The 21,202-nt window shown below is 34.1% G+C and overlaps 1 protein-coding gene across 9 annotated transcripts in view; it reads right to left on the reverse strand.

Moving 5' to 3' along the window:
* Oatp74D (Organic anion transporting polypeptide 74D) overlaps positions 1 to 21,202 on the reverse strand; it is a 263,055-nt gene that overhangs the window by 229,526 nt on the left and 12,327 nt on the right. For 4 of the 9 annotated variants that reach the window (XM_067789205.1, XM_067789214.1, XM_067789203.1 and 1 more), the window contains exon 2: positions 17,186 to 17,412. The exons of the other annotated variants lie outside the window; for them this stretch is intronic. The gene's annotated coding sequence lies outside the window, so the exon portion shown is untranslated. The remainder of the gene's footprint in view (positions 1 to 17,185; positions 17,413 to 21,202) is intronic. 9 annotated transcript variants of the gene reach the window in all.

Consider the following 21,202-nt stretch of genomic DNA (forward strand, 5'->3'; position numbering starts at 1 on the left):
CTTTTCGAGATATCGCCATAAAGGTGGACCAGGGGTAACTCTAGAATGAGTTTGTACGATATGGGTATCAAATTAAAGGTATTAATGAGAGTTTTAAAAGGGAGTGGTGGTAGTTGTATATGTGAAGGCGTTTTCCAGATATCGACCAAAATGTGGACTAGGGTGACCCAGAACATTATCGGTTGGATACCGCTAATTTATTTATATATGTAATACCTGGCAAGATTTTAAGGGTGTTTTATTTCGCCCTGCAGAACTTTTTCATTTTCTTCTACTTAATATGGTAGGTGTCACAACCATTTTATAAAGTTTTTTCTAAAGCTATATTTCGCGTCAATAAAACAATCCAATTACCTTACCATGTTTCATCCCTTTTTTCGTATTTGGTATAGAATTATGGAATTTTTTTCATTTTTCGCAATTTTCGATATCGAAAAAGTGGGCGTGGTCATAGTCGGATTTCGTTCATTTTTCATACCAAGGTAAAGTGGGTTCAGATAAGTACGTGAACTGAGTTTAGTAAAGATATATCGATTTTTGCTCAAGTTATCGTGTTAACGGCCATGCGGAAGGACAGACGGAAGACTGTGTATAAAAACTGGGCGTGGTGTCAACCGATTTCGCCCATTTTCACAGAAAACAGTTATCGCCATATACCTATCGTCATTTTTGTTCGACTTATGGCATTAAAAGTATCCTAGACAAATTAAATGAAAAAGGGCGGAGCCACGCCCATTTTTAAATTTTCTTTTATTTTTGTATTTTGTTGCACCATATCATTACTGGAGTTGAATCTTGACATAATTTACTTATATACTGTAAAGATATTAAATTTTTTGTTAAAATTTTACTTTAAAAAACTTCTTTTTTTAAAAGTGGGCGTGGTCCTTCTCCTATTTGGCTAATTTTTATTAAGCGTACATACAGTAATAAGAGTAACGTTCCTGCCAAATTTCATCATGATATCTTCAACGACTCCCAATTACAGCTTGCAAAAGTTTTAAATTACCTTCTTTAAAAAGTGGGCGGTGCCACGCCCATTGTCCAAATTTTTACTAATTTTATGTTTTGCGTCATAAGTTCAACTCATCTACCAAGTTTCGTCGCTTTATCGGTCTTTTGTAATGAATTATCGCACTTTTTCGGTTTTTCGAAATTTTCGATATCGAAAAAGTGGGCGTGGTTATAGTCCGATATCGTTCATTTTAAATAGCGATCTGAGGTGAGTGCTCAGGAACCTACATACCAAATTTCATCAAGATACCTCAAAATTTACTCAAGTTATCGCGTTAACGGACGGACGGACGGACGGACATGGCTCAATCAAATTTTTTTTCGATCCTGATTATTTTGATATATGGAAGTCTATATCTATCTCGATTCCTTTATATATGTACAACCAACCGTTATCCAATCAAACTTAATATACTCTGTGAGCTCTGCTCAACTGAGTATAATAATTCATTTATTGATTGTACTAATGCTGTAAATTCCTGAACTTTTTTTTTCTGGTTTTAATGCTTTTGTGATATTTTTCAATTAAAACATTTAGTTTTCTTAGACTACTACATCTATCTATTAGTTGAATATTCAATTTATTCTAAATTTCAACCAATTTATCAATTACATGAGGAGTAAAATTTTTATGCGATAACATTTTATTTTGAATTTTAGCATGATAAGTAATCAAAAGAAATAAACTCTTGAAATGTCACGACTAGACGGTAAATCCAGATTATTTAATTCCTTGATAAACCAAATGCAATAATACCGTGTTCAAGTATATGTGAGAAAGTGGATTCAGATGATGTAGAACGATTTGTTTAATCCATTTTAAATTTAAATTGAAAAAGCTGTAAAAAAAAAATTTTCCATAAGAAACTTGTTAAAAATGATAATATAGTAGTTAAAAGTTCATTTTAGGCTAATTTCTAATAATGTAAACCTAATATCTCTACTAAAATTCAAAAAGACTATAGATATTAATACAGATTCTGAAATGTACGTAAAATACCTTTAAATTAAGCCCAATATAATATTTTCCCTATATTTCTATCAGAAGCTATGAAGATGTTTTGGCCAAACCCTACATTCATATGGAAAATATCTATTTTGCAAAAGTGGGGGACTCAAAATCGGACTTACTGCTGTGGTGTATTCAACAATTTTTATTAGAATCATCTTCAGATTACGTTTTTGCTATACTCCTGATGGAAAAGAATTGGACCCGCTCTAATATATATATATATATTATATTACATCAAAATTTTAGAAATAAGGTTTTTCAATTAGAAGAAAATTTTTCTAAGCGGGGTCGCCCCTCGGCAGTGTTTGGCAAGCGCTCCGGGTGTATTTCTGCCATGAAAAGCTCTCAGTGAAAACTCATCTGCCGTGCAGATGCCGTTCGGAGTCGGCATGAAATATGTAGGCCCCGTCCGGCCAATTTGTAGGGAAATTCAAGAGGCGCACGACGCAAATTGGAAGAGAAGCTCGGCCTTAGATCTCTTCGGAGGTTATCGCGCCTAACATTTTTTTATTTATATTATTTAGGAAGGCTGGGAAATTTTAGCGCTGCTGTCCTTAAATAACACATCATAGAGCAGCAGAGTTAGCAGAGCTAACAAATTTAGTAGACTCAGTGCTACGACCGCTTCAAGCTGGTCTTGATGCTAACGGTGAATCGTCTAAATTCTAAGAAACAATATTATTTAATGTTACGTGAAGTTGTTCATGCTAATAGAGGTTATATGTGTACTTTATGTAAACTTTTTTTCAACGTTGTTTAACGTTTATTTCCTATAACTTTGCTATTTTATATAAATGTAAGGATTTTTTAAGTTTATTGTGATTAGGAAAAGATTTGAAATAATATTGTATAATCACAGTTTCCAGATAAGTTATTAGTCTTTCAATCCAGCGGGAATTTGGGGTGTATGTAAACTTTTGCCCATCACTTTACGTATTTATTTGACAGTCTCATAATCTTGATCGCGTCTTTTTGCCCTCCCACAAACAAGCATACCTTCATACATCCGTATGTACACTAGTGTGATCCATTTAAAAGGACTATATTATATATAATGAATCAATCTTCAATCCACGGTGTTGCCATTTATTTTAATGTTTAAGTGCTTTTTTTGGATTAGCTTTAAAAACTTAACAAAAAAATGCAGAAGTTTGTATTGGAGAGTTAATTTTTATTTGTCGCTTAAAGTGATTAAAACCGTTGTACATGTTGGAACTCTACTAAAATGTTCGGTCATACAGATAACAACGAATAAATTGATAAAATAATTTTACCTGTCATTGATATATGTATTTCTATGCTTATAAAAACAAAAGTACAAACAAAGTCAACGTCAGCACTTTAGGAGCATTTTTCAATTTGCGTTACTTTTTGTACAAGTTGAGGCCATATTTGAACTCAGCTGTCAGACAAAATGTTCTATGTATGTAAATTCGGCACTAACGTCAATGCGAATCAACGCTGCTAAACGATCTATGTTTATCCGGCACGAGGTACATTTTGAGTTAAACGAAAGAAATTGGAGAAACTTTTCTCTGAATGGATTTGTCTCAGGGTGTGTTCTAACAGTTTAGGGGTCTTTTTTTTTTTTTTGATGTATAATATTTTTATTTTTTTATAAATTCTTGTCGAATTATTAATTAATTTTTCTCATTGTTTATTGGTGTTCTCTCAATAAATAATTTGGAGCAGAAGCTCGGCCTTAGATCTCTTCGGAGGTTATCGCGCCTTACATCTATTTTTTATTTATTTAAATAACAATGTGTTTGAGAAGGGCATCACTCACTGACTATCTATGCTGAAAGTATCAAGTATATACATACTTCAATAAAAAAAAGTTTTTAAATATTTTCCATAATCAAATCTACATTTTTTAAGATTCCTGATACAGTCTAATGTAAATTTGTACACATGCACAGATATTTAATCATTCAGTAATTTACTTAAAGCTTCCAAAAAATGTTGGCTTCATGTCAGAAAAAGTCAAGTAAACAAGTTTTGAGACGTGGGTTATGATGATGATTGGAAGGTTGGTGCGAAACCAAAAAACAGCATCGTAATCTGCCTACACTTAAACTGCATTTACATATACATATGTAGATAATATATAGCACATATTTAAATCTGTTGTAAATTAATAAAATACTCACTAAAAATGCACTTTTATTAAAATTAAGTTATGGATCACCTGTTTGGTGATAGGATAAATACATCAGCATAGTAAAATAAGCATTCTACCCACAACGCCACGACGCACAGTGGTTTGCGACACATTATGGACTGTTCCTATATACATAATGGCTTAAAGAGATACAAGAGAACGAGGAATAAACTGACATCATAGTTAGCTGGTTTTTTTTTTAATGGTAAACGCCCGATAGACTATGCATCAGTGATTACATTCGTTATACTATAAGGCAACTTTCTACTTTTGACATACTTTAACCACATCACATATATTGCACCTTATTTTTTGTCATTTATGGTACGCGTCTCTGAAAAATTGGTGTTTAAAATTAAGCGAAGCTCTCCTTTTAACAACTATAATTATTCTGATCAGTCCGAGTTTACATACGAAAATTTTTGTAGCTGATTATCGACACTTTCCCTTTTGGTGTTGGGCATTCCATTTACATACGGCAACTCTTTTAATGTAACTATCGGACATTTCGTTTAAATAATTTTCTAAACAATTTTTTTATTCCTTTAAAATTTGAAAATTAAACATGAAATTATCAATATTTCAATAAATTTAAATAATATTTAAAAAATCATTATTAAAAGAGTGTGTAAAGAAGGAAGCCAACACAAAGCGTGTACTCGTCACCCCGTCTTCTTCAAATAACGAGTTCCAGTAAAAAAAGTATTTGTTTGGAAACAGCGATTAATGAAATCTACAACTTCATTGCAAAATAATCATAAACAAATGAGCCAAGACATGATCCAAGTAACAGATCTCGCATTAAAGGCAACAACAAAAAGTAAAATTTCAGCTGTGACATCACGCTTTTGAAGTATGTTTGAAATCATGGTTCAACTATACATGGTTGGCTCATCTGTAAAGCACCAAAATATGTATGTTCAAATTGTCAAAATCTGTGTATTGGTGTTGGTGCGAATGGCATGGAATGGAAACATAAAACTTAGCAGTTTTTGTATGTGTAAGTAAAATGTTGCCAATGTGTTGGTTTTATTTTGAGTTTGCCATCTCCTTTTAATAATCCCTTCGAACATGCAATGACATAAATAAAATCAGCTGATGAGATGAGCCAACATGTATAATTGAACCATGGTTTGAAATGAAGTAAAATGTAATAAAAGAGGACAACAAAAAACAAATTTATTTGACTTAGGCTTTTATTGATATTTTTTGTATTAGGAAATTTAAATTTAAATTATAAATTTACATATCAAAAAACTTCGATAAAAAGTTCAAAAAACTCAAAATTGCGAAAGATTAATGTCCTTTCCTCCACAGTAGGAGTCGTCAATATGACTCACGTATCCAGGTCGAAGCTGTGCCAAAGTGACTCTCTGGAGATTCTGTTTTCCTCAACAGCAAGTTTCGGTTATTGAACTCTAAGAACGAGGTTCGGCGGGCATTTATCGTCATAGGACTTACCGATTCTTTGAAGATGACTCTGAGGACCTTCCTTATGCTCTTTTGGTTCATAAAGCTTCTTGTGTGACGGATTTCTTTGTAGTGCTTGCAGAAGTGACTTCTTGCGTCCCTGGGAGGCGGGGCTCTTCCATCAGTTGTCTGTTAGGATGGCCAAGTTACTGAGCTTCCAACAGAAATTATTTGTTCCTCGTTTCGTTCATCTCCTTTATGGGGACTATTCCGCCTCTTATGGGCGCGGTGTTTTGACAGGCCTGCCTCCAGTGTGTTTCTTTTACGCTCGGTGTCCATATTGAAGACGCGTAGCGTACAAGCGGCTGGCCAATTGCTTCAAAGGTAGCTACAGCGTTTCTTTGTCTTTGCCCCAAGTGCTGTCATCGAGGGACCTGAGGACTTTGCTATGGCTCTGAACTTGAGATACAATTGCGGTTACATGGTCGGCAAAATGTAGGTCATTAAAGAAATCGCATTCCAAAATTTCATTTTTTTATACAATACCCGATTTGAAAATAACAATCGCAACGAAAAAATAAATTTTTACGAAATTTTTATTTGCGACCGTTTAGAAAACACGTCAAAAATGATAATTAAGGAAACCGAAAAACTTCAAAAGCTTGCGTTATCTGACAGTAACTTTTTTCCTAAATTAAATTACAAATACACGGTTGTGGCATTAGGGGATCTTTAGTCATTCGTACATGGTACATAAGTGCAAGGCAAGTATAAGCGTACGCGTAGTGTTTGGAAGTGGTAACATATAATGTAAAAGTAGACGTTGTCACTGCGTAATGTGGAACAATGTTCATGATAGACTTGAACTAAGCAAAATCAGAAAGCAGAACAAGGCAAGGAAAATAAGGGCTTCTTCAAGGTGTGTTATCAATGAGTTATCGAAGAGTTATTGGTTCGTTAACGACAAATTATCGATTTATTATAAAGTACATATCGAAAGGTTTTTAATGTGATATCAAAAGTTATCGATTTGTATTAGACAATTTATCGGATTATTACCACTTTGGTATAGGTGGGTTAAAAATGTATAATCTATCTGTTACGGAAAAAAAGTCGATTTTCAATTAAAAATGTATCAGCTTTTTGCCGAAATTTCATCGACTTTTTATCAATCATTATTAAAATAAGTACAAAAGTTTTCGATTTGTAACCAAAAAGCTGTCAACTTGTTATTGGAGTGTTACCACTTTCTTAAGGTCGCTTTATTGATTTGTAATCGCAAAGCTATCGATTTGAAATCAAAAGTTATGGATTTGTTATCGAAAAATTTCCAATTACTTATCGGAGTGTCGACAATTTGTTATCGGTGAAATATCGATTTGGTTCGACTATTGATAATAAGCTGATTATACATATGTAAAACAATAATTTTTCGACTTTGTTTGTTACCCTTAATAGATCTCTAAAAAACCCAAACCAATTCAATTCAAACGATTATATATATATATAATATATATATTGTATTCCTAAGATTTTGATCTTAGGTTTAACTTTCCATAGTGGTCTTAGCTTCCATTGAAATACAACCGCAATTGCCTGTGTAATCGCTTGGCACACATAGGCACACATTGGAGAACGCCTCGGGCTTGGGACACACCGCGCTCCGGACTTCCACGTTACGTCTGCTTATGAGGCCTTAACACCAAAGAGAGCAATGAAATGCTGAGCGTGTTCCGCGAGTCTTGCTATTATGGCATACTACCTTTCCGGGTTAAATTGCGATATGTTCAGAATGTGAAGTGTCTCCATGCGACCCAAACCATCTCTTCCACCGTAATGTGGGACCATTTTCCCTTTATTGTGCGGTTGCACCCAATGCTTCCCATCTCTTGTGTTACCAAAGTATCAAAAAATCTTTATCAGTCCACGGTTTGGAGACTCGTACTTTAACGATCGTTTGTAGATCAGTAAGCGTATCATCATTGTCACTGTATGATAAGTACGATCACGATACGATGACGAGCCGACTCGTCTGTAGAGTGTCTTATTCTGCGTACAATTGGAACGTAAAATACTTTGCTGTATATAATTGCATATATAATGAGAACATTTTTATATTTAAAAAAGCAGACCCTCACTTAAAAAAAGTAACCGGAAATATTTAGGGCAACAGCTTGTATTGAGGAACAAAAGCAAAACTGAATAAAAACCCCACCACCTCCAATATTTTCTTACAAAACAAAAGAACAGACATAAGCGCTTGCAACATGACCCAGATATTTCATTTTTAAGTTGCCTCTTATTTATAAGTTGAAAAAGAGCACAATGCGTGAAATGTTTAACGAAATACAAATATTTACCTAAATAAACAAATACTATGTATGAATTTATATATGTATGTGTATGTGTTTGTTTAATTTTAAGTTTATACAGCAAAGGAAAAATGTAATAAATTATGGAACCAGAATTTGGCAACGCAATTCCAGTTTAACATGGTATTTTAATCTGTTTTAAGACCTCAGGGTGTTGTACATTGACAATATTGCAAACCCCTGTACATTAGACAGTTTCATAAAAAAAATTCAGTTTCTGTTAAAGTTAAATTTAGGCATGAAAATGGAAATTAAAAATTAAATCTTCATATTACAAGCATTCCATAAAAAATCATAACTTTTCGCCAATTTTCTAATTGCTTTTGGAGCAAGTGCCAATTTATTTTAAATAATTGTATGAAACTCCAATGTACAGAAAAATTTAAATTTAAAACTTCAAAACACAATAAATACATTAATAGAATGCGGGGCTATGGAATATTTTCGCGTTTATAGAATTTTGGCATCATCTCGGTTTGTACGACGCTATTTATGCAAAAATATTTTTGTTGCTCATTATCGGCACATGGATGGAAACAGTAAGATGCCGAGATGTAAAAAGCAATAAAGAGCGTATGTTACTCAGCCATAAACACACATATACATAGAAGAAACGAGATATACATAAATAAGCAAATAATCGGGACGGCTGTTCGCCAAAAATATAGACAATGGAAGAAATTGGTGAAGGAGGTGAACTCACACCATAAAAGCAGTACAGGCAATCGTGAACCAGTTCGATTTTGAAACGTTGTAAGTGAAGTACGTAAGTAATCTAATTGTGAAATACAACTACAATAGTAGTGTGAATAAAAAACATAGTAGTGTGAATAAAGAACATTCATACTTAAACCCAGGGGATCTGATGTGGTAAGCGATCTCGCTACTTCCACACCACGGCGGTCTTTACCATTATTAATTCATTTGTAATACTTAAAGCAAATATTTTCGCATTCGCAGAGCAAAAAATGAGAAAGCGTTTTTCTGAAACAGTCTAATACATATAAAATCGACTGTATTTGTTCATGACTTTTGTTGAATATCTTATTGTTTTTTTGTTTTTTTTTTTTAGTTCAGACCAGGGACCTAACTTTTCAAAAAATTTTCCTAAGTTAAAATTAATGGGATCAGCGGGGGTACAGACTAAAAGTTAATTCCAAGCTTATATTTTTAAAAACAGAATAAAGGTCTGTTCCCAAAACTAAGAAACCACACATTCAAATGAAATGAACTTTTTACCAATCTTAACAAAAAAAATAGATATAAGGCGCCATAACCTCCGAAGAGATTTTAGGCCAAGTATATCTTCCAATTTACGTCATGCTCCTTTTAATTTTTCTTACAAATTGGCGACTCCGAACGGCATCTGCAAGGCAGATGAGTTTTCACAAAGAGCTTTTCATGGCAGAAATATACTCGGAGTGCTTGCCAAACACTGCCGAGCATGCTACCATCAGACTACGGCGGTCGATTCTCTTAAATATCTGGATATGAAACCTATAGGGACACTTCAAAGCTTTTTTACTCATACTAGAAATTCGTCGTCGAAAAATTTCCATGGCAACTTACACCGGCATTTCGCCATAAAGTTTGGTCCAATTAGGGGCTTCATTCTGCATTGCGAACGATGGCTAAGATGAATGAATACGTCTCTTAGCCACTTCGTCTAGCAATAGAATTATTTTTTCTTTCCGTTCGGACTTAACGTTTTTTATGTTATTTAAAAGGGGAACGCAATCGAAATTGTCAAAAGATATGCCGCCAGCGTTTAACATAATGAAGCCCTAAGATATTGCCTAAAAATTTAATACATTTCTTTCTGTTGAAACAATAAGGAAAGGATTTTTTATGAAAAAGGCATTTCATTTGGATGAGCGGGTCCACAATTATTCTGTCCTTAGAAATGTTCCGAGTTTACTTTTATTTTCGGTTATATAAAATAAAAGTACGGATTTAATAATTTCTTTCAGACTAAAAATTTAAAAGTTCGAAAATAACTTTTTCTGAAGGACTTTTCCTATAAAAGGAATAACAGTTTGGGTCCCTGTTTACAACACCGAAGGTACCTACACATTTATATGCCCATTTGACTAGAGGCAATTTTTCTTCGTATATACCCCCAATTGCCTTCTGAGGAGATTTGCTAAGACTTTACACTTATAATTATCCGATTATACTCTTTGTACATAAAAGTAAAATTAAGTGCTTGATTGATTACATTCAACACGGCGTCTACAGACCACAACCACAATAAAGCAAAGTTTGGCGACAATCGTAGCGGCAGCCACCAGTATAAATTGCAGCAAACAGTAGCGAAAAATTTAGAAAAAAAAATATTAATTATGTTTATAAAACGCCCAAAAGGATGATTTTAGCTTTTATTATCTGTTATTTACTTCTATTTTAGTTTTTATTGACAAAATAAAAAGGACGCCCCTCACTGTCGCTTCCCAAAAATAGTATTAGGTTTAGTCTGACTATAACGGCTTTCGTGATTGATTGTCGTGCCGCTCTGTCGCGCCGAAAATAACGACACTGATAAAAACATGTGTAAAAATAATATGACAGATGTGGCGGCTATACCGCCGTCGTGAATGTAATCAGCGCTATAGACTCAACTGTCAGAAATAACCTTTACGGCACACTTTTTTTCACGTAAACAGTCTGGAGGCCTTAAAAAATACTTGGTACAAAGTTCCTCTGAGGAGATTAAGACCCAGCTTATCTTTCAATTTGCGTCGTGCCCCTCTTTAAATTTCTCACAAATTGGCGGGATGAGACCTTCATATTTTATGCTGACTCCGAAAGGCAGGTGTAAGGCAGATGTATTTTCACTAAGAAGCTTTTCATTGCAGAATTACAACCGTAGTATTTTCCACACCACTGCCGAGGGCAGCTCCACTTACAAAACTTTTTTCAAATTAAAACATTTTTTTTATTTTGGTATTGGCCGAGACTTGAGCCGAGGAGTTTTGGTGTGGTAGGCGCGGAGCACGCTATCACTACAATATGGTGGCCACCGTGAAGAGGCTTACTGAATGTTTTTATTGGGTCTCATAGGACCGAAGTGATCAGAAATTGTTGTTTTCGGTACGCAGAATTATGAAACCAGAAATATTTTCGTCAAAGCTTTATAAGTTGGATTTTCCAAAGATCGGGTACACCAATACTGCAGTCACATTAGAGCCCGGGTCCACAGACGAGATACATAAAACACTCGAATAACCAAAACTTACAAGATAGGGGTTACTTCCCTAAATTAGGAAAGCCACTTTCAATTACATAAACAGTTTAATGATACTGAGTGGTGCATCCTCTGCATGTACAAATGTAGTGTTTTATGGCAAGTATTTTTTTGTTTTGTCCCACTTTTGCAAATTCACTTTCTCCGAAAAAAATTGGTCCCTATTGCTGTTAACACAGTTACCGGTTCAATAAGTAATTCTTTCCGCAAATTACTGGGCTGCAGTGCAGCATTGATTGCCAAACTTTTTTTATTTTGAGAAAATTTTTTTGAAAGTGTCACTTTTTGGGGTAATAATACGAACATACATAAATGCCCACTATTTATTAGCACCTGATAATGCTGTTGATGTTGATGAAGTGCACCTACAAAATAAACAAATTTACATTTACTGTGTATATTTTGTAGGCACTCATTCAATATTTTTTGTTAACTTTCGCATTTTGCTGCTCAAAATCAGGTCAATGGAGGATTTCTGCTTATTTGGTTCGCATTTTTGGTTCATTTTGAAAACTTTCTCAAAGAAGTTTTTGTTTACAATTTAAGCGAATTGAATTATTTACAATAAAATATACGAGTGTCGGCTGATAAGTTTGCGGTTTGAAGTAATTCCCTTTTGTTGGTTTAAAGTGTTTTATTATCAGTTTCCATTTATTTAAACAATGTATTAGTGCAAAAGATCAAAGAACGAACTTTAAAAGCACAATCGTGAATATGCAGATCTTGAATATAACAATTTGTTAGGTTTCCTCTCCGCTATTATATTATTATGAGCCTGACCCGTGCGCATCTTGCGCAACCAATATAAAAGTCTCCTATTAAATATCAACAGAAATCAGCTGTTCTATTAACTTACAGCTTGCGATGCCATCTAGCGTATAATAGCAACTGCCGTCAATCAATTAAAACCTATAGCCTATAGCTTGCGCTGCCATCTGGCGTACAATAGCAACTGCCTGTAATGCAGTGCAAATATTCACAATAGTGCCATAGTACAAATAGATTTCTTTGTGTGCTCACAATCGTTTATTTTTAATAAATTATTTTAATAAAATAAAGCCAAACAAAAGCACTACGGTCAAAATTGCTCAAAGCTCGCTAGTAGCCCGAATCTACATCTTTACAACCAAAACTTTATTTATAGATTTGGATTCCAAATAAGGGACCCGTACGTAAAAACAGCAATTAGAAATAATATATATGATCTTATTATATCACAACCAGAAGGCTTTTCATTGAGAGATACATTTTTTTAATAGTCTGGGAGTTTAGTTTGCTTAAAAAAGTTCGGAATGGAAGAAGTAGTTCATTTATTCAAGTTGTATGTCGAGGTTCTTTCTTATTTCAACCGGAGATCATGAAACAGATTAATTCCCTTTTGTTTATGTTTCCGATGTGCTTAAGCTACATAGACTTAACACAATTATACACTACAGGGTAAACATTTGAGTTTTTTGGAACAATTTTCTGTCATCCCTCTTAACATTTTGTTTTGAGACAAACTCATTTCAGTGTTACCGTTAAAAGGTATCATTTTACGTATAATAAAATTATTTCCCTAACACTTGATGTGATCTGCACATGTTAAGACATGTTAAACGGTACAACCGAAATAAGTAAGCTTCGATGCTAATTTTACACTTTCATCTCCTTTAAACTGTGTTGAAATTTTGAAGAAGTTCAGTCGTTCAGTGTTTACATATGGAAACATATTAGAATTTATTGCAATTCAGACCAACGCTTTTATTCAAGGCAATCTCCTCAAGAGGGAGCGACATCTAAACCCATATATCATCAGTAAAAGCAAGCATTTGAGTACTAAACACATTTGCGGCTCAGAAAACTAAGATCCCAATTTTATACACTGAGATGCATTTCCCAAATAACTTATCGCGAATCGTACAGCAGACTAACTGACTGCTGAGTATGTCACTGGCTTAAAGCTCAGTAGTTGATGGTTGTTTAGTTAGGTATTTTCACTGTAATTAGCTATAGAACTACACTGGATCGAAGACAACAAAAGCCTGAACAGTAAAATATATAACATGTAAATTAATTTGTTCACTGGCTTTTGGTGATCGCGCAACTTTGAAGTAACGCACGTTGAAAGTTTCACTGTTACAATGAACGAAAAAAAAAATTGAAACGTTGATTTGGAAAATGAAAAAGAATGCATTTTTTAACAGTAATTCAACGTTATGGTGAAAATAAAATTGACGGAAACTTGAAGATTTTTCATGGACCGCAAGACATTTCAAGAACTAATTGACAGCGCCAGAAAAACTAAAAATTTGTAACTCCTTTTGCGTTACTTTGGCATTGCCGTTGCTTTGTCTGTGGATTGTCAGCAGAGCCATGAAAACTGTTTGCTCAATATCAGGTGTTGATACAACGTTAGACTCGTTTAAAAGAAAAGTTCGTTCGAAACACAAATGGGCTATTTCAGGCAATTCAACTTATTTAAGGGGATCAAACAAACAAACCTTTTATTCCATTCTCTGGCTATTTGTGACAGCATTTCTCCCAGTCAGTCCAATTTGACAAGTGGAGGAATAGCAAGGTTCTCCACTTGTAGAAGTTCACAATGGTTCACAATGGTTAGGGCTTTTACTGGTTCTGATACATTAGGCGGTGCTGATAAAATTGCAAGCCTGGTGGCAGATTACTCGCTATAAGCTAGGCTAGATGGGAAGCAATTTTTTTTTCATATATTTTACAAGATTGCAACGTTTCGGGCACCCTGAAATTTTTAAATTTTTCCATAGGTCATAATTATGGTAGCTTTTTATTTTTATATAATAGCAAAGCTCTCGCTTCCACCCTGTCGTCAACGCCGACGACTAAAATCACAGGCGACTAAAATCATTGGCCAAAACCTTCGGGGAGTGTCCTTATTGCTACAACAACAACAACAAAGTCAGATATAACAAAAACAGCGTTTTATAATATGATTTGGCATTGCTAGGATATTCAGCAGAATACATTTCAATCAGTTTTTGTATTTTAAGAGCACATATTATCAGTTTCAGCTCACAGAAATCAACTCTAGGGCCAAAATCGTTAAAAGGACTCTAAGAACTCACATGAGAAGCGTTTCAGACTAGACTTGCGGAGAGTTTCATGCTCTAGAACCTTGTAATGCAGGTAAAACATGACAAGGGGGGATAAATGATAAAATCTGATTTTGTGTAAGCTCTGATCTAGATTACATATATAAATATTGACCTGAGGCCAAAGCTTTTTAGGCTTTATTTATTTTTTCTTATATATGTATAAACCTAGTAGTAGACCAGTGGTCCTTATTCTCACATATGCAAACATTTCATTTGCAAACGTGTCTGCAACACCAACATAAAACCAAATTTTAAATGAGATCAGTGTCAAGCAAACTAAAAAGCGAGCGGAATCGTAGTTCGTTTGTGCGCATTGATTTACTATTACGCCGAAATAAAACAAAATCAAGCTCGCTTGATGGTTTTTTGCTACTTATCTACTGCTATTTATCTATTTGCGTTATTTCTCTCCCATATATGTGGGAAGCACTAATACACACAGCAAAATAAAGTGCAAGGTTAACACTTTTCGAAATAATATCAAAACTAATTTTTATGTACTTCCAAACTTAGAAATTGTGTGTATTCTTGCAGCGAGTCGTGTTGTGTCAATGCCTGAATTCAAGTTGTTTTTGACTGTGCATTAAAGCCGAATTTTTCAATATACAAATAAGAATACACTCTACACCAGGGGTCATCATCTCATAACACAGTTGTGAAAATTCGATGGAATGTGCTCATGGCGGAACAAGGAACAGGTGACCGCCGGAAATCAGCTGCTGGGTACTTTTTCAATATGATTCGACACTTCAACTTCCGGCGCAGTATGATTTTGACATTAGTCCATCGATTTACAAAAAATAAAGTACATGGAATTTGTATTTATATTTGTATGGGTGTAACCGTGCTGCCACCTTGTATGGTTCCGCCATGAATGTGCTAGTAACGGGGCTGGCAACATCGACACAGGTTATTATTTAGTAAAGCATTTGAAGATAATATATTTTACAAGGTAATCTCAAGCGCGAACTATTTAATGTTAGTGTTATATTTTAATTAAGTCCTTGATATAGCCAAATAATAAGATTATACGCATATTTTCATAGAATATTTTCGAAATATTTTTTAATGCTGGCAAACAATTCGTGTTTTTGTCACTTCGTGTCACTTTTTCCTAATCCTTTTATTCACTCCTCCCTCCGTCTTTTTTGCTTCATCTATCCCCATCTTCGTCTCATTCTATTTCTTTCTCAATTTCCTTCTCTCTTTTCTTTTGTCTCAATTCCTTCTCATTCTTCTGCATCCTTTATTGCCTGTCCCAGAGGGTGGTATTTATTTTATTCCAGTCCCAGTCCCAGTCCCACTCCGAATCTCAGTCCCAGTCCTAGTAATAATCCCAGTCCATCTCTGGATAATATATTACTCTGTACTAAAGCACTCATCAACAGCTTTCATTTGATATCCATATTGTATAAACACTGTCTAGGCATGCACTGGCCCACGTTTTGGCCTATATCTCGAGACCCTAGTCACCAGGGGTATGAAAATTACCCTCTACTAAAGCACTCATCAACAGTTTTCATTTGTTATCCATATTCTATAAACACATTCTAGGAGTACTCGGGTCCATGTTTCGGCCTATATCTCGAGACCCTGTACGTCGATCGCAACCAAACCTATGTAGTAACTACCGCGTGAGGTTTACGCAACTTGTGTGAAAGTTTGAACAAAATCGACCTACGCATCTCTTCAAACACCGGCGACCAACTAACACACATTTTAGCCTTTCCTTTTATATATATAGATTTTTATTTTTCACACTTCACTATAATATTAAAACGAAATGCAGATTGTCGTTGCTTTTGAAATTTGGCTTAAAAATTGCACATGGAACAATTAAAGACTCTCCTGAATTAAAAAAAAATGTCATAGTACCTCTAAATCGCGGCACTCCCCCCCCCCCCCCCCCCACCCACCCTCTCGGCGGGCCTGGTGATGTGCTATACTTGATATCGTTCGCTATAATATTTTTTATTGATGAGCACGTTGTTTAACTAAGCACCAACCAATTACACGGAAGTATATCCGAACCCCTGAAAATGTGAGTGCCGGTGCGTATACGTAACATTTTATTATTAGGTATAAACAAATAAAAAAATTTGTAATAAAATAATATTGCAACTATAAACTGAGACATAACCTATCCTATATTTCAAGTTAGATCAAACTACACACGAGGTGCAAAACAAATTCGAAATCGGTTAAGTAGTTTTGGAGTCCATCGAGGTTAAACATAATGACACGTGATTTTTATATATTAAGATTAAGCTAACTTTAAAGCAGCTATAACATTAAAAAAAAAAAACGAAATATATATGTGACCTGGAATCATGGAAGGGACCTATTGTGCAAAAAAAGTTTTCGAGGAAAACGTATTTAAAGTTTTTGTTTAGCTTGACTCTATGTGTTGTGACCGAATTTTGTAATTAAAATTTAAATAACTTGCCGATAAGCTACAAGCTTGAAACTTGGAATATAGTTCTGAACCCGATGACAATGCAATAATAAGGAAAAAACTCCGATAGCTGGCGCATGGATGGAAATATTTCAAAAAATCGTATTTGTGGTCCGATTTGGCTTTAAATGCGATTTGTGAAAAGAGAGAAAACTGCAGTTTGTTCTATTGGAAATAGCGTTTAATTTCCTATAAGAATCACTCAAAAAGTGAACAACGGTATTTTCGCACAATAGGTCCCTTTCATGATTCCAGGTCACATATATGTATGCAATCCATATGCATCCATGCCTCTATCATAGACAATAATAAAGACTTTGTTTAAATGTTTTATTTGTATCGCGATTGATTGGCACAGCAATTGATTTAACAACTTACGAGATTTTTAACAGATTTTTACTTACCACAATTCTTTGATAAATACAGCGAATAGTTCCTCGGGAGAAATATTGATTTATGTATTCAAAAAAAAACTGTTTTTTTCATCTTTTTGTGGAACTGATTATACTAAATCTATTAAATACTTTTTTATAAGTAATAATGTGAAGGTATAACTTTTTGAACACTTTCTGTATTATATACACTTTTTAGGATACAATTTTTTTTATTGTTATTGAATATTATTCATAGACTAAGATGATAAAGAAAAAACAATATTAGCAATTTTGGAAATATACAAAAGAAATCAAATATGCACAATACATTTTGACGATTTTGCTTTTTATCAATTTCATTGAGCTCACAAACAAAGATGTAATAATTTATGTTAAATTAATTTTTATAATAATAGCAGTTTAACAAATAAATCATTTTTGAATATTTTTCAAAAAAAACGTGCATTACAAAAAAATGTATCAACACTTAAGTTATAAAGTTTATTTATGAAGCGTTAGTTATACATTTTTTTTTTTTTCAATTTTAATTTTTTCAGGTTTTTAGTGGTTTCACACACACACACACACATATAATAAACATTTAAAGTTGTTACGTTGTTTTGTTTTATTTACATATTTGTTTTTGTGTATATCAAGTTTATTTTACTTTGTTATTTTGCCTCTCAAACAACTTGTCGTCGCACAACGTCAGATATTTATAAATAGCATTAAAAAACGTATAAAGTAAATAAATGCATGCCGATACAAAATAATGAAAGCATTGAAAATACCATAAGCAAAAATATATACATGAAACACGAACAACAATGTACATATGTATATACGAGTAGATGTAAACATGTAAGTGTTGAGAAACTTTATGATTTTTACAAATTTTTCAACGCAATTTCAAAAATTTTTGTATGCACAAAGAGACGCTTGAGGAAGGTGGGAAATAAATTAGGATAACAAATTTTTCAAAACTAATTAAGTACACCGAAAGAAATGAAGTTAATTAAATCAACAAATCAGATATGTTGTTCTTAAAGTAGAAATTTAGTAAAATTATGGCTAATTCCACCGATTTTTTTTGCTAAGAAAACAATTTTTTTTAGTTATTTCAATACAAGAAAATGTCGTTGTTCTCAATTCAACAACATTCTGTAAAAAACAGATTCTGCATTAATATAACTGCTTTTTCTGTTAAAGAAGTGATTTAATCTGTAATTTCAACAGCTAACAACTGTCAATGTTATACCAATATATCAGCTAATGTTAAAGAGAACCCTACGCTCACTACTTTGTTCTTATGACTAGCATGCCACAGAAATATCTGTCATATCAGCAGCCAGCAGCGTAACTATACCATCTGGGGCGTGGCAAATTCATTTGATGGGACCCTATCAATAAAAATGGTCACGTTGCACTCAGTTTTTAATTTTAATAAACTTCGAGATTTTCAGCGACTTCAATTACATATTGTATATGCCCCACCAATGACCATAGGCCTCCTATTTTAGTCAAGAGTGAAGGGTCTGTAGTCCATGCTAGCCCAATGCGTATTGAAGACTTCACATTCATCCATAATATCTCAATGTATTAACCATCTATTCGCTAGCTTTTCGTTGAAGGAACAACATCGTGAGGAAACCTGATGCATTTAAAACATTTAAAGTGGAAGGCTGCAAAACACTGAAATTTGAAACAATTTCATTCATTGAAATGAAACACGATATATTCACTTTGAACAAACTTTTCAGATCTTGAAGACGCTCATCTACAAGCTCATCAAAATGGTGATTTACCTTCCTCTGACAAGTTTTAGAAAATTCAGGGGTGTTGGACCATTTTTATGCTACACTATCTGCTTCCATTTTTAAATTTTCAAATTAATGTCGATACCTTTCCAATTCTTCTACACAAATTTTCCAACGTTTTAACCCTAGGACTGGCGTTGTGGTCTGACAGACCATTTTCAAAAATTTTAATAATAATTTCTGGGTTCCCCAACATTTTTCGACAAACTTTCTTATGACTTTATAAAGTTCCATGAGGAGTTTCTATTCCAGTATAGAACAATATCGTTTGTCTCATTTTTTGTATAAAAAACATCGCTTTGTGTTATATGTGCGTTTTTCCAGGTTGTGGCCTGACAGACCACAGCGTAGAAACTGTGCCTACCTTATAACGGTTGATGAGCAGCTATTTGCTTATCGTGGAAGAACCAAGTTCACACAGTATATTCCATCGAAGCCTGTAAAGTATGGAATTAAAGTGACTATTGAATTAAAGCTTGGGACTCAACATCCAATTATTCATTTAAGGGTCAAATTTATACTGGCAAACTGAACAATGTATCTAGGAAAATAAATCAAGATCAACGGGTTGTGATGGACTTAGTTCAAAAAAATGTCCGCACGGGACGAACAATATACGCTGACAACTTTTCATAACTAGAATTAGCCAGCAGTCTTATGTCGAAAAACTTGACTTTCTTTGGAACTGTTCGTAAGAATAAAAGATCCATTCCACCAGAATTGCTTGCATCTTCTACTCGTCCACTGAACAGCAGCATCTTCTGTTTCTACGAAAATTACTTTTCCTTATGCTCGCACGTGCCAAAGAAAGACAAGTCTGTCGTTCTTATTTCAGCCGAATATTGCACTTTTAACGTTGATGGGAAGGCCAGCAAGCCCCTGCAAATATTAGATTACAACAAGTATAAGGCGGGAGTAGATACCATGGATCAAATGATATCATTTTACTCTTGCAACGCCAAACAAGGCGCTGGCAACTTGCGTTCTTCTACAATATGCTGGACGTTTCAGCGCTTGCTTCTTTCATCAAATTTGATGAATTATCCCCAAAGAGGGGAACTTATAAACGATGAATATTTTTGATTGAATTAGCACATGAAACGGATAAATCACACATGTAGTTAAGAGCAGCCAAGCTAAATATATCGCTATTCCAGCATATCATAAATGCCATGAAATTTTTAAATGTTTTCGTAAGTTAATTGATTTTTTTAAACCTTATTAGTATTCTTATAAACAATTTGTCTTCATCCTCCATCTCCTTCAGTGCAAATACAAAATTATTTGCCTATATATGATCCATCTGTCTCTAACCGGCCTGTTTGTCGTATTTGCTATAAAGAGTATAAAAGAAACAGAACAACGGGTTTCCATTGCATGAAATGTAAATCTCCAGTTTGTGATTCGCACTCAAGTAAAGTACGTTTCAAATGCATTGCTGAAGAAACACCAAGAGACTCCTCGTACGAAGGACTTATACGAGTCTATTTTCATTCAGACTGGCATATTAATTTAAAAAAATTAACACTCACACATTTTTGGAACAATTCTTGACTATATTTTTGAATTAAACAACATTTTAACACATTTGGTTTGTTCGATTACTTTTTTTGGGTAGTGGCACATATACATTACCTTGTGGTCTGTTAAACCACAACATAGCGTTAAGTCACCAGTAGTCTAAGGGTTAAGGCATCTTGAAATTGTAATATGATCTTTAGTTGTGTCACTTTGGATTTTAATCAGAACTTATAAAAATATACTTTTCAAATAAAATACTCAGGTACAATATAAAAAAAATATTTTTGAGCTCGCGGCCTTTGGGATCTCTTGGGTCGGGGACTGTGGCATTTCGCCAACCCTTTCACCCTATTGTTACGCCACTGTCAGCACCCATTACTTGTATTAATGATAAATTCGATTTCATTTTATCAACGCCCAGCTAAACATTTATAAAATTGATATTAGAGAAAAATTGTAAGTTTACAAACGGCTTAGCAGCTAAAAGGCATCTATCTACCTTTGCACTGATATGAATGTTGGAGATTCGAGTTCAACGCTCAGCTCCCGAAAAGCTAGTTGATGAAGAAGTGAAATTCAGAAACATGTCCTAGTAACCATCGCCGTTTGTAAACTTACAATTTTTCTCTAATATCAATTACAAAAACCATTGTATAAAGCAATATGAGCAAAGCTCGCTAATTAAATACATATGATCATTTGTAAAATT

This window comes from Eurosta solidaginis, chromosome 5 (assembly GCF_040869045.1).
Source record: "Eurosta solidaginis isolate ZX-2024a chromosome 5, ASM4086904v1, whole genome shotgun sequence".
NCBI lineage: Eukaryota > Metazoa > Arthropoda > Insecta > Diptera > Tephritidae > Eurosta > Eurosta solidaginis.